At 39.2% G+C, this 13,445-nt stretch overlaps 1 protein-coding gene across 1 annotated transcript in view; it reads right to left on the minus strand.

The window, feature by feature from the left end:
• Positions 1–13,445, minus strand: part of LOC308695539 (cadherin-18-like) — a gene marked incomplete at both ends in the record, with an annotated part of 51,616 nt that overhangs the window by 17,220 nt on the left and 20,951 nt on the right. The gene's annotated exons all lie outside the window — the stretch shown is intronic.

A 13,445-nucleotide genomic window follows, 5' to 3' on the forward strand; every position in this document is an offset into this window, starting at 1 on the left:
CTTCGAAAAAGAGTAGGGGTGTAACCCCGGCATCCTGGCCAAATTTGCCCCTTGGCCTCTATCCATCATGGCCTCCTAACCATCCCCATATACTGATTGGCTTCATCACTGTCTCCTCTCCACCAGTAAGCTGGTGTGTGGTGGGCGTTCTGGCGCAATATGGCTGCCGTCGCATCATCCAGGTGGATGCTGCACATCGGTGGTGGTTGAGGAGATTCCCCCCTTCTATGTAAAGCGCTTTGAGGTCTCAGATAAAGCGCTATATAAATGTAACGAATTATTATTATTATTATTATTATTTCCTGTTATCACTGTAAAGCTGCTTTGAAACAATCTGTATTGTAAAAAGCGCTATATAAATAAAAGTGACTTGACTTGACAGTAATTATGAATCTGTATATAGGCCTAGTAGTTATTATTCCTCCAGGAGGTATGTAAAAAAAGAAGTTACTGATTAGCTAATAGTGAACTACCAAATTCAACTGAGGACTTTTACGTACTAATTCATTAATCAGTTTCTTGTTAGTTAGTAGTAATTACTAGAATGTTAATATTGCGGCACTCATTTGTTCCTGTGTTGTTATTCATTAATGATGGAACAGTACTCTAAAGTGTTACCTATTATTTTATATTAGACTTGCACTGCTATTCAAAGGTTTAGAGTCATTAAGGTTTTTTTATTTGTTTGTTTGTTTGTTTGTTTGTTTGTTTGTTTTTAGAAAGTAATGAATACTTTTGTCAAGGATGTATTAATTTAATCAAAAGACAAAGACATTTAAAATGTAACAAAGATTTCTATCTCAAATAAATGCTTTTCTTTTGAACTTTCACAGTATCTACAACATATTAAGCAGCAACAATAAAAGTAACCTACAAGTCATCCACACAACTTGAGCACTATATTTTAAGTCCTTTTAAGCTATATTAGCCTATATCTCTGTGTGAGGATTAGGTTGATAAGAATTCATTATTCACAGAACATCTTGCTTGATAGCCATGGCCACCTTTCACATTCCTTATATGGAAAAGAGCTGCTTGAACATTCAGCCTAACATCTCCTTTTATTTTCCACAGATGAAAGGAAGTGAAATGGATTTCAAAAGACATTAGGGTGAGTAAATTCATTTTGGGGTGAACTATCCCTTTAAATCAAACTTCTAATCGTTTGATGGCATTTCCAGCAATAAGAGCCCTGTTCACTGGAAGAGTACGTGTCCAGAATATCACTGCAGATATTTGACCCCTATAGTTATTCAGGTGGTGAGCTCACAACGGTTATCCTCTGATTTGCCACAGCTCTGACCTGGTCCAGGTTCTTTTTGAGATTGACAACACGCCAGCAGGCGAGTGCTGACCCCTTACCTCTATGCACTGTTCTTCATGTGTCAACATGAACCCTACTGTCCAGATGTGCGCGCACACACATGTGCAAAAAGCATGCTGGTGATCATCTCCTGCATACTCCACAACTCTAAAGAAAAGTATGCCATCTGCTCCAAGTGTTCCCTCAGGAGATAGAGGATAAGACAGGGATGAAGGGAAGGCTGCAAAGCAGAACAGCTTGGGTTTGCCATGTGAACTTGCATTTGAGCCCCGTTACGCCATGCGATCCCATGGTGATATTTACTGTGAAATGAGCACCAACTGACAAGACACACTCAGGCACCAGTGCACCAACACAGCAAACAAAGGGTGTCTTTAAAAACAAATGGAAATCGAGTGCATCATTTTAAAAATCACAAACTCTGTCAATACATAGCACTAGGTACATTTTATTTACTTGTTAATGAATATAGCAGTATAGGATACTTCTTGACGGTTTAATCAAATAACTGTATGAAATGCCTTGAAATAGTCACACTCAAGGTTAGCCATACAGCTTCAAATGTAAGACACATACCATTCTTTTGTATTGGTGTTTTACAATTATGTAACCTGATGATGTACTGATACATTGTGTTTTTTTTTTTTTTTTTGACACACACACACACACACACACACACACACACACACACACACACACACACACACACACACACACACACACACACACACACACACACACACACACACACACACACACACACACACACACACACACACACACACACACACACACACACACACACACACACACAAATATATTTACTGTATTAATAAATCTAATTCTGCATCATTTTATTGCTTTCAGCTTCACAACAGTTAATTATTATTTAATTGTTTGCATATAAATGTCTTTGTGGTGTGTGGACACAACCACCATACAATGAAAAAAAATCCATTCACTCCTTTTTTTAATCCTCAAAAAGTCTAAACACTCTCAATAATCTGGCCGTTTGGATTTTCTGAGCAATATGATGTCATAATGCTCATGCTCCGCCCACGACCACTGACGGACTGTCCCATATTAGCATATTTCTGCCCTCAGCCATTTGACACCCTCCCATGGAAGAGAGGGGTGGGTGAGCAGTTGCTCATTAGCATTTAAAGAGGAAACAGGTCACAGGAACAGGAACAAAGCTGTTTTTGAGGAGGTAAAAAGGCTGTTGTTTAACACAACCATTGAGGAATTTTAACCACAGTATATTACAAACTGTACATGAACACCCTAAAGAATCATACCAACTTGTGGAAAATGAGCATCCAATGACCCCTTTAAATAAACTAAAATGGAAATAAAAACAAACTTCTCTGTGACTTCTTTTATAATTGCCATGGGTTTACCTGCACATAGCAATAAAGACGCTAGGGTGCTTTTTGCCCAATTGTCGTGGACATGCGACATTTATGAGAACTGGTTAGAGAAAGTGGTCTCTTAATTGTCTCCAAGGGCTGGTGGAGCATTAACCGGTCGCACAGTAGACACTAACATCTCACAGGCAGGAGCTGTGTTTGAAATCGCCCCCTGTACTCTCATTCACTATTCCCTACATTACTCCACTAATATACTTGAAGGAGTGAATGGAAATAAGTGGGTGAATTCGGACACTGAGTATGCTGAAAGGGCTGAGCTTTTGTATAGTTTGTGCTTGCTAATAATCATTTGAAACTGGCAGCTCCAGTAGTAATGAAGAGATTTATTGAATTATGTCATGGAAACACACCAGTCATGTCATTCTGTACTCGCATTCTCAAGTTCAAGGCGGCGGTCCAAAACAGTGAATCTAATCACAATACAGGCAAAAGTTCACTTCAAGAACGATCAGTCAATAAAAGTGGTGTCAATGAGTTTGAATTAAGGTATTTGGAAAAAAAACAGTATGAACGGAAAGAGAAAGTGCAATCTATGTTATTTCTCTAGGAAGCATATTTATTCAAGCCACAAAAACAAACATGCCTAATGAAAAATGCACAGTACACAATCATAGGGTGAGGTCAAAATGTACATTTGTCCTAAGTCGTTGTATTTTAATGGAAAACTATTTGAGTGATGCTGTGGTGCGGTTTTAAAAACACAGCGTTTCACTCAGAGTGCAACCCTCGTTGTTTACTCGTTGTTTTGCTAATGTTTGAGGCTCCTTTTAGCGGAAGGGGCCTGATAGCGATGCCATGCAAAGTGACAGAACATAATCCAAATTGGCTAGTGTGTTGGTATGCATTACCCACCACAGTGGATTTTCACCTACAATTGGCTGGTTGGTGGGTGTTAATTTCAAACCCTAATCGTAATCATTATGATCACAACTTGTAATAATTGGTTTAATGAGATCATTGTTTCTCCATTATGAATACATGATAATAACTAACTGCATGATTTGAATTATCTTAGAACTGTCCATTTTTTACATATGGACAGTACTTTGACACAGTCACCATTGATAATGGATCACTCTAAATTGTAATGTAGAAACATTACTTTTTCTGTAAAGCTGCTTTGAAATGATATGTATTGTGAGAAGCACTATACATATACTGAATGTCCGAATACATGCATGCACAACACAACACAAAACACAACACAATACATTCATAAGCAAGCCCAAAATTGTATCAAGGAGCTAACATATAAGGAGGACCTGTGAGACAATGACAAGTTGGGAATTTATATTTTATATTATGTGTGAAAGTGTGAGACGGACAGTTTATATATTCGAACATGCAGTTCCCTTTTTAAATGGACACGACCAGTGGGAGTGAGAAAAAATATGCAAACAGATACCTCAATCCGCCAGAACAAATAAACACACGCCAGTGTTCAGCCCCAGAGAATGTCATAGAGATTGCATCCAGCCCATTGAGAGCAGACACCACCTGCCAGGACAGGGGATTTCAGCAGACAACACAACGGAAAAAGCAAAATGTTCATGTTAAACAGGCTCTTAGTATTCAGCTAGTAGCCACAAAGCAGAGACAGAAAGTAAATAACGCAAACAGGACCAGACACTGATGCAGAACTGGGTAAGCCCAGCTCTATGTACTCGGGAGTTTGATTTCCTATATGGAACAACAGATAGTCAGCACTTCTTATAGTGAAGGTGTGAAACATCACGCAGGTTAAGCATCACCCACCGGCAAATGGGGCAATCTAACTTACACAAAGGTAATTCTCAGCTAAAGAGGATTAGACACAGTGACGCAAGTTATTGTAGTTTATATATAGAAATGAAAGGGTGGAAACAGTAGCTTCTACAGTTAAAAGAAAAACAAATAAAGAATACTCTTCTATATCAAAATATACAGTACAATACTACACTTTACCATACTGTATACACTATTGTACATCATTCTATTATATTATACAATACTACACCAATCTGTACTATACCATACCACACCACATTATACTACAGATATAGAAATTTTACAAGAATAGACTAGAACAGAAAATAATTGAATAAGCAAAAAATAACCTCTAATAATGTTATACTATTATACTGAACAACACATTTTAACTTCAAAGCACTAAAAATGGCACTGAATTAATATACTTAAAATGTTTGTACACTTGATGCGTGAACATTTAATTTTAACAATAAACATTACCAAATACAGACCATAAAAAAGTGATGGAAGTGGTGGTTGACTGATATGGATTTTTTAATGGTCGATGCCAATATCTTAGAAAGCTTTGTGGCCGATGACCGATACATATGATTTCACACTCTTTAATTTAATGATAGTAAATATAAATAACATATTAATCCTATTATATTATTTTTCACAAACAAAAAAATTGTTACTATTAACATGACTTAAAGGTACAATATGTAAGATTTTTGTAATATATATATATATATATATATATATATATATATATATATATATATATATATATATATATATTAAACACTTGCACAGTGTGATATATTTCATGCAGTTATGTACTTATATTATCCCAAAAGTTCCCAAGGATTTGTAAATCCAGTGAAGTTAGAGTTTTAAATAATGGCTTGTCCCTTGTCATTGTCATAAATCAATGACGTAATATCCCAGCCCGTTCTCATCCTAGGGCGTCATACATTGATTTAAACCTACCCATAACCGAACAAAGCTCTGTGCGTGTCATATTGACGCTAAAGGGTGCCATGTGCTAATGAGGGATCTATGTATAGGCTGCATAACTATGGTACAATATCTTGCACGCCGCTGTTGTGTCGTTCACAGAGATGGCAAAAGTACTCACTTCCCGTACTCAAGTAGAAGTACAGATACTTGTGTTAAAAAATACTCTGGTAAAAGTAGAAGTACTGATTTAACTTATTTACTCAAGTAAAAATAACAAAGTACAGGCTTGGAAATTTACTTAAAGTATAAAAGTAAAAGTAGCCTTGCGAAAGACAACCATTTTTTGCAAAGCTACCTGGACCACACAAATGTTACTAGAGTGTAAGCTGAGAAACTTAAGTGGATATGGAAAAAAGGTTCTTTATATGCCATTGCAAATGGATGTCTACCAATAGGCCTAAAACATCACATAGCCTATATGATTAAAGTGACAGAGACTAGGACTAGGTTAATGAGATTCTGACTGAGTAGCAAGATATGAATTCAATTGTGAATTCAATTGTGATTCTGTGAGAATTCACAGATCCAGTTTCTCTTTTTTAATCTTACTTCCCCTTAACATTTAAAGGAATCTACATATAGGCTATGTAATGATTTTTCCGCGAATGAATGCCGAATCTGTCGAGTCGTCAGAATGGTCCCAAACCATTCCCTTCCGTTCCCTTTAGCTACTGTTGCTATGTCTGACAAGTGACGCCGCTCTCATGCCACACCATGTTCTCACGCAGTGAAAAATACATTGCGGAGCAGAGAGGAGACTGAAATGGCGCTGACAGACAGGACAGACCAGATTATTTTTTTATATGAAACAAATTCTCACCTTTCAAATTTATCAATTTTTTAAAGAAATTTAAACAATAAATACAGTTTTGTGGCTCTTTAATGTGTCGTGACAGATCTCTGTAGAGCCTCAGTTAAAGCTGCTCGTGAACCATATCTACCTTCTAGTTAATTTATAGCATCAAATAAGAAGGAATGTTATTTTTAATGCGAAAAGACGTCGGTACACTTCGTTTTTCAAGTTTAAAAACCAATAGAGAGCCCAAGTCATGGGACCTTATTTCGGAAAAAATATGTATGGTAGTCAATGGCGAGAGACAACTTATCTTTTTATTCCGTCTGAATTGTGCCCTGAAATACACATATGATGTTTGTCAATTTAAAAGATAATTATGAAAGTCAAGAAAGTCGCAGTTTGTCATAAAACAGAAGAGTAACATTTAGTTTTATGTGAAAATCACTCAATGAACTACATCTCTCGTCTCGCACTATGTACGTCACCAACATGCATCGTATGTGTGCAGTCTGGTACAAAAAACTCAGGCATGACGGCATAACGTTACGATAATAACGTAAGACTATAGAAAAAATGACAGACATTAGCTTCAGTAAAGTTTGCTTCATTCATTGAGAGAAAAGGTGTGACGTCACATGTGCGCCTTTTGGGTTTGTAGTCTTTGTAATTACGTATTTTCATCTTATATATCTTATACCTCAACAGTTTTACATCAAACTGCGACTTTCTTGACTTTAAAATGTATATTTTAAATTGAAAACATCATATGTGTAATTCAGGGCACAATTCAAACGAGATAAAAATATTTGTTGTCTCTCGCCATTGACTACCATACAATATTTTTCCGAAATAAGGTCCCATGGTGGTCCACCGGAAGGGGAGGGACTTAGGCTCTCTATGTTAATCTACTAACTCTCCTGACTGCTTAGTCGGACAAAATGATTATGATTGGTCAGATCGCCTGTCAATCAAACTCCCTGCGAAGGGTTGATGACGCGGAAAAATAACGCTAACTCCACTGAAATTATTTTTATTACTGAAACTAAAGTAACGAGCCAATTTTGTAAAATGTAAGGAAGTAGTAAGTACCGATATTTGTGTTAAAATGTAAGGAGTACAAGTAAAAAGTCGGCACAAAAAAAAAATAGTAAAGTACAGTAAAAATATCTGAAAAATCTACTTGAGTACAGTATAGTATTTGTACTTTGTTACTTCCCATCTCTGGTCGTTCAGTCTTCATGGTTCACTATTATTGATTGGCGAGTACAGAAATTCAGTAAATACTATAGGATTAATATGTTATTTATATTTACTATCATTAAATCAACTGAGGCAAGCAGGCTTTGGGACAAACGGAGAAATAAAACAAGGATCAATATCGGCGTGGCGTTTTCGAGATGGAGAGAGCTTCGCAACTTGGACTTCATCTGTAGAGTCTATGGCAGTGAAGTTAAATACAGTATGTGTTGCACAAAAATATTTAGCCATTACTTGCAAATACTGTGGGTTTGTTCAAATGTACTTTTAGAACGATTGTTTTAAACGTGTAAAACTGCATATTTACCCACTAAATCATTTGACAAATAGTCACATATTAGTAACGTTTATTATGACCGCCGCTAGCGAAAGCGGTCATATAGGGATTGTCAAAGTTTTTTTTTTTTTTTTTTATCATCTAACTGAATTTTTCGTCAACGATACCAGGGACACCGCAACACCGGGGAACATGAAATTTGGTGGGCATGAAGCCCCACTAGACTTCTACGGAAAAATTTCGTTTGGTCCCCGGGGGCCACTCCCCCCCCGCGCTGGGGCCCGTGAATTTTTCGTCAACGATACCAGGGACACCGAAACACCGGGGAACATGAAATTTGGTGGGCATGTAGCCCCACTAGACTTTTAAGGAAAAAATTTGTTTGGTCCCCGGGGGCCACTTCCCCCCCCCCGTGCTGGGCCCCCCAAACCCAAAAAATGCAGTTTTTCCTAAATAACTACCTGAACCGTGGCACAGAGGATGAAGAATTTTTTTATGGTATGTTGGTCTACTAGACTTTTACGGAAAAATTTCGTTTGGTCCCCGGGGGCCACTTCCCCCCCCGCGCTGGGGCCCCCGTGAATTTTTCGTCAACGATACCAGGGACACCGAAACACCGGGGAACATGAAATTTGGTGGGCATGTAGCCCCACTAGACTTTTAAGGAAAAATTTTGTTTGGTCCCCGGGGGCCACTCCCCCCCCCCGTGCTGGGCCCCCCAAACCCAAAAATGCAGTTTTTCCTAAAAAACTACCTGAACCGTGGCACAGAGGATGAAGAATTTTTTTATGGTATGTTGGTCTACTAGACTTTTACGGAAAAATTTCGTTTGGTCCCCGGGGGCCACTTCCCCCCCCGCGCTGGGGCCCCCGTGAATTTTTCGTCAACGATACCAGGGACACCGTAACACCGTAGAACATGAAATTTGGTGGGCATGTAGCCCCACTAGACTTTTACGGATAAATTTCGTTTGGTCCCCGGGGGCCACTCCCCCCCCGCGCTGGGCCCCCCCAAACCCAAAAAATTCAGTTTTTCCTAAATAACTACCTGAACCGTGGCACCGAGGATGAAGAAATTTTTATGGTATGTTGGTCTACTAGACCTTTACGGAAAAATTTCGTTTGGTCCCCGGGGGCAACTCCCCCCCCCCCGCGCTGGGCCCCCCGTGAATTTTTCGTCAATGATACCAGGGACACCAAAACACCGGGGAACATGAAATTTGGTGGGCATGTAGCCCCACTATAGATTTTACGTTTGGTCCCCGGGGGCCACTCCCCCCCGCGCTGGGCCCCCCCAAACCCAAAAAATTCAGTTTTTCCTAAATAACTACCTGAACCGTGGCACCGAGGGTGAAGAAATTTTTATGGTATGCTGCTCTTAAGGGCCCACATCAACCTAGCCCATAATCACTCATTTGTGATTTGCGCCCCTCCCATAAAAAATTTAAATACAATATTATTCTGCTTTAATCGCCCCTATCTTCAGTTGAGATGTTCAGAACTGCACCATATTTCATGTGTATGATTAACTTGACATCATCTGGGGGTATGCTAAGTTTCGTAGAATTTCATCCATGGGGGGGTATAAAATAAATTCATTTAGTGACTGTACACTCATCGGCCTGTAGATGGTGGTGTTGAGCGAAGGGTTGCTGGTTTAGGATGATACTGTCACACACACACACATGCAGGTATACAAAAAAACGCAAGCATGCACACACACTGACATCCACACGCACAGACACACACCCACATACAAATCCACATGCACAGACACACACACACACAAACACACACGCGCACACACATGTACGCACACATACATACACGCACAGACACACACACACGCACGCACGCACACACACACACACACACACACACACACACACACACACACACACACACACACACACACACACACACACACACACACACTATGAATACATTTCATCAGTGTTATGGACATAACATGAAATACACACACTTTACAAGTGTCCTACAAACTCTGTGAATTATTAAACAAACTGCCGATGTAGCATGAAAAAGACTTGCTTGAACCTATTTTTTACAGTCTATGGCTTGAACACAATAAGTGTGTTTTTGATACTCATTTTTGTAATACATTATGTAGGGAAAACCACTGTTATGGATTTGACGTTTTCACATTACGGATGTTAAGTGTCTAAACTAATGACTTTTGATATAAAACTTAAATAGTAATGGCAAATAATTACAAAACTCTAAATTATCCATGATCCACAGGAATACTCCAGACAGTCTTTTAAAATATACAACTTATATACATAAACACGCAATACAGCCAAATTGCTCCACGTCATTTATTTTTGTGGAAAGCCAGTGCAGGCCTGAGCGGCAGTCATATTTTGTACCGCCATGCTATTATAGTTAATATAGCAGCCAAATGGATATAGTGCTGTAAAAAATTGTGAAATCAAGGATGACAGAGATAAAGAATCAGAGCTCATGTGCTTAGTTGTAAACTAAACTCATAGTTTAGTTGTATTCAAATTATGAATTGGTTAAATACAGAAAGTGTGCAAAGTTATGTACAGACACTGAATATTTTAAATAGGCTATATACCAAACCAAAATACTTAAATATGTACAAATATTTAGGTATTTTGAGAGTATAGAAAGAGCAACCCTGCAGCCTACAAATCTGTTGTGACTTGTTGGTTGGTGGAATTTTTCGTATGTCTAGTTTTTCTAAAAAAAATCCACTCACAACAAATTCCATGGGTGAACACGATTATTCTTAAAGGGGGGGGGGGGGGGGGTTGCATACTGCGTTTGCATGCATACTGAGTTTTTTACACTGGTAAAGAGTTGGATTCCCATGCTAAACATGGACAAAGTTTCAAAAACTAAGTTGTACGTTTGAAGGAGTATTTTTGTTCCAAAAATAATCCTTCCGGTTTGTCACAAGTTTCGGAAAGTTTTTTTCGAGTATGGCTCTGTCTTACGTAAGATAGAGCGGAATTTCCTTATATGGGTCCTAAGGGCACTTCTCCGGTAAGATCGCAGGCGCGCGCGCACTCGTAGAGCAGAGCAAGAGAGTGAAAGCAGTTCGCCATCAAAGCGGCTTTTGGGAAGTCAATGTCACCAAAGAAGTGTGTTTTTGGTTGCCAGGGCAAGACAACCCTGCACAGATTCCCAAAGAACCCAGCGTTAAGGGAACAGTGGATGGAGTTTGTTTTCCTGAGCATAAACGGAGTTGTGTAAGACTGTTGTTCCCTGCATTTCGACGATGATTGTTTTATAAACAAAGCCCAGATCGACGGATTTGCAGATCGTCTAATGCTTAAGGATCGAGCAGTCACAATGATAAAGGTTCGCGGTCGTGCGTTGGAACGGTGAGTAAAACTGTTGAACAAATGTCTCTGTGTGTTGTTAGCTAGGCGGGTAAGCACAGCTAAGCTTCGCCCACACGGCCCGCCCCCAGCCGCTCGTTTTTTTTTCCGGAAAGACTCGGTACAGCTTATCTTTCAATTAAAAATATAATAAAACAAAAGACTTTTTGGAGATATGAAGGATGCAATATTACTCTATAGGTACTCAAGATTAACAGGAGATTGAGTGAAAATGAGGATTTCACCCCCCCTTTAAAATAAGTTGAAATAATGCCAATAGATGGCTACAACAAAAGCACATACCATCGATTAACAACCTCTGAACTCACAGTAGGTCTGTCTTTAAACATTTCAAAGTTATTGTTAAAAAAAAAAAAAAATCCAAATCGACAAAATTAATTCGGACTTACATTCAACACACTCAACAAACACGTCTGTGATCGGCTACAAGGCTCAACGCTGAAAAAAACACATTGTAAACAGAAACATTTGATAATTTTAACAGAGCGCTCAGAAATTTGCATGGGAGCATTTGAAACTGCAAAAAGGCATCGTTAAGTTTTAAGATGTAAGTATCGACCTGGTACTGAAATAGAGGTCACCAAGCAAACAACTGGTAACACACTACACTGCAATGGATTGAAATCCTGCAGCACCCGCAACGTCCCCATGCTCAAGAAGGCACATATAGAAGTCTGTCTGAAGTTTACCCATGAACATCTGATAATTCAGAGAAGGCTTGGGAGGAAGTGCTGTGGTCAGATGAGACCAAAATTGAGCTTTTTGGCATCAACTCAACTCGTCAAGAGAAATGCTGACTATGACTCCAAGACCACCATCCCTACAGTCAAGCACGGAGGTGGAAACATTAAGCTCTGGGGCTGTTTCTCTGCTAAGGGTACAGGATGACTTCACCGTATTGAGGGGTTAATGGACGGGGCCATGTACTGTAAAATCTTGGACCAGAACCTCCTTCCCTTTGCCAGAAAACTGAAGATGGGTCGTGGATGGGTCTTCCAGTATGACAATGACCCAAAACATACTGCCAAGGCAACAAAGGAGTGGCTCAAGAAGAAGCACATTAAGGTCTTGGAGTGGCCTAGCCAGTCTCCAGATCTTGATCCTATAGAAAATCTGTGGAAGGGGCTGAAATTTCGAGTTGCAAAGCGACAGCCAAGAAACCTTAAGGATATAGATAGGATCTGTAAAGAGGAATGGACCAAAATCCCTCCTGAGATGTGTGCAAACCTGGTGAACAACTACAAGAAACTTGCTTGCCAACAAGGGTTTCTCCACCAAGTACTAAATAATGTTTTACTTGGGGATCAAATACTTATTTCACTCGCTGAAATGCAAATAAATTTATAACCAATATATAATATGTTTTTTTCTGGATTTTTTGGTTGATATTCTGTCTCTATCCGTTACAATAAACCTACCATAATAATGATTGACCCTTCATTTCTTTGTAAGTGGGCAAACTTACAAAATCAGCAGGGGCTCAAATAATTATTTTCCCCACTGTATATACAGTGGGGGAAATAATTTATATTATTTATACAGTTTTTTAGCTTTTATGTTTAATACTTGTCACCCTTATAGATCTACGAATAAACTCAAAACGTGATAAGTTTTATGGTGGTGATGCTCAGAGCAGAAAGAGGTGAGCCTCCATCAGCGCTTTATCCCTTTCCTAGAGCAAAAGTGTCTCTCTAGACCTGGAGTATTGGATTTGAGCACAATTCAAACACACACTGCTCTCAGTGCTAAGGGTACAGGCCCGTCCTGCCAAAACAAAGCATGCAACACTGATATGCAAGAGTGCAACGTTAAACCAACACCCTATGATAAACCCCCCGATGTGAACATTATCATATGGCCTCTTAATCCCATCAAAACCTTCATAATAGCCACAAACAGAGGATTAGTGATGAGAATAGAGTTGAAAGAGTGACCGCGGCAGGATTACAGTCCATCCAATATCATAGTTCTAGCACCAAAGACACCACTAAAAAAACAAACCACCATCAGAGATCCTGCTTCAGTGGAGGACGGCAACCATCCCATGGGTCCCAGTGGGAGGGAGACTGAATGAGCAATTACACATAATAAATAAATGCATAGTGGAGTACCCATGAAGCAATTCTGTGTAAATTGGCGTGATTCTGTGGCGGATATCTGAGGGATAGAAGTATGTATTGGTACTAAGCTGAGTCCCTTGGGTCAGCAGCTCATGCTGT

The sequence above is a fragment of the Scardinius erythrophthalmus genome, assembly GCF_964197995.2.
Source record: "Scardinius erythrophthalmus genome assembly, chromosome: 9".
NCBI lineage: Eukaryota > Metazoa > Chordata > Actinopteri > Cypriniformes > Leuciscidae > Scardinius > Scardinius erythrophthalmus.